Here is a 2,515-nt window from a genome sequence, read left to right as displayed (position 1 = left end):
ATACACTTGCAAATACTTCAGCCATCTACCAGCCAGCAGTTCAGTTCGGTAGAGTCTGGATACCAAACACGAATCAGCAGTGGTGACACAACCTTGCAAGAACAGCCAGGACTCAGCCAAATTGACACGAGTCAGCAGGAGAGATTAGGACAACCAGGAACACTACAAGTTCTCAACAAATCGAAGATCAAGAAGTGTTGCAACGCTTGTTCTACAGGCAAGTCCCTCTCACAGTCCGTTGAGTGCTATTTATACTCCCTCCAACCGTCACTTCTCTTGCCTCAGCCCATGAGTGTGCCTTAGCAAAACTCCACATGAGTCTGTATCCGCTGACAGCACTCTGCCAATCAGCCAGAATCTGAGGAAGCAGCAAGAAGCTGCAGGCACACCACCAGGAATTGTTGGTGCATTTCTCTCTATGGACTCCAGACAAAAGGAGCCAACCACGCAAATAAGATGGATCGGTACATATATGTAATGAGTGAAGAATCCTTCATTACGAGTCTGTTCACGGGTTTGCTCTAGCAAAACACCCTTTCACCTGTATTTCCTTCAGCAAAATGTTCCTTCATGTGTCTGCTTTAGCAAAATATCCTTTTACCAGTATCCACTTCAGGAAAGCATTCCTTCATGTGTTTACCCCACCAAGACATCATTTGCCAACACATCTGACTTTCCAAAGAATCTCTAAGAATCCACTTCAATATAGCATCTCTGTGGCAGCAGGATGTGAGGCTGCTGGCTCTGGTCTCAGCCAATCAGGACACTGAGAACCAGGAATGCAGTGCTCACCTGGCTTTTTCTTCCCCATCCCCCAACTGCCCCGCCCTCTTGTATTTAGTCTATGGCTGGCTACAGTCTAGGATTATAGCGCCACCTTCTGTTAGTTAAACCTCTCTGAAAATGCCTTTGAAAGCATGCCCAAAGGTTTGTCTCTTAGACGACCCTAAATCCATTCACATTGGCAATAAAGTTTAATTATTGTAGTTAGTCTATGAGAAACAAGAGAAGCTGTGGTTTTAATTTTTTTTCCTTGCTAAAGAGAGAATAACAAGGACCTCAAGGGAGGACTTCTGCTATGGTAGAGTCCAACCAAAACCTGTTCACAGCATGCCCCTGCAGAGAGAAATCTCAGAAGGGCATCTGGGAAAGCTGTTGTTCCTTGGTGTTGCTGTGTACTGCAGACACAGGGTGCTGTAGCTGGTTCTGGTGCTATGGGAGCAGATACTGGAGGCTCACTTGGCAGGCACCTGGCAAGGAGCCTACAAGTCACAGAAAGCCCATGCTTTTCCTTCGTGGCCAAGCTTCAGGGTCTTCAGCCAAAGAACGTATCACTAAGGGCTCGGGTCCATTTTTGTAGTTGAGATGCAGTATAAGTAACTTCTCACACAATAGGAGCAATACCTAAGCCTTCTAGCAAACTAAAGATCAGATAAGTATGATGGGATCGCCCATGAAGCACTTTGGCTCTTTTTTTTTTTTTTGCTTTGTAATCAGTATATTAAAGAGACATTAACAAATTTCAAGGCTTGTTTAAATTCTGACACCCAGACTTATGATGACATGAACATATTGTGACATTAAATGTACAATTAAGATCATTCATCACAATCTGCTACCATACAAATGGTAAATTATGAATACAATGGAACCTAAATCAAATGGTTTAAATCAGCTAGCATCATGCATTAGGAACACATTGTACATGCAAGTTACTTTTCACTTTGTGGGAGTTAAGGAACAAGGGTTTTTTAATGCTGAGGTGAATTAGAAGAACCCACCTCTCTCTGGATGTAGGGTAGGGGTTGAACACAGAAGGCACTGCTAAACTCTGAAGTAGCTATTAATATTAATATTAATGAGTTCTATACACTTATATTGTGAGCACTCTTTCACACATTCCTATTCCTGGAGTGATCAAGACACTGGGAGTGGGAAAATCTGACTCCCTGTTCAGCAGAGATTGGACTCTCCTTAGCTGTGGGAGGCACCTGGAGGAAAGCCGCTATTCTAGTTGATGTGATAAGAGTTTAACAAAAAAAGCAACTTAGACATGCCCGCATGTAAGGAAATGTTTTCAAACAGAGAAGGGGTGGGAAGGATGTAAGAGACAGGGGGATTGCTGTGATAGAGTGTCTCTTAGGAATATCTGAAGAAGCTATATCCATAAAGCCCTACCAACATGTCTGCCCAAATGTGAGCTGAATGAGACAACTCCAATATTCATGGCAAAGTGAACAAAGAAAAATCCAGGAGGCCTCAGCCCTCCACAAAGAACAACAGGCATCTAAGGAAATGTGGAAGTGGGAGAAATAGTCTTCCACAGAGAAGAGCATTGAGTGGTTATCCAATACCTCATGGTCAAGTTGAAAACATATATACAAATACTGTTATATAGACTGAGCAGGTTATATAGAGGAGTGTGTGTGTGTGTGTGTGTGTGTGTGTGTGTGTGCATTGTATGTGTTGTGGAGCATGCACACACACATGGAGCAGGCACATAATAACAGTTAAT

Source organism: Mastomys coucha, unplaced genomic scaffold, assembly GCF_008632895.1.
Source record: "Mastomys coucha isolate ucsf_1 unplaced genomic scaffold, UCSF_Mcou_1 pScaffold3, whole genome shotgun sequence".
NCBI lineage: Eukaryota > Metazoa > Chordata > Mammalia > Rodentia > Muridae > Mastomys > Mastomys coucha.
The sequence above is the reverse complement of the archived record's forward strand: the minus strand, read 5'-3'. Positions refer to the sequence as shown.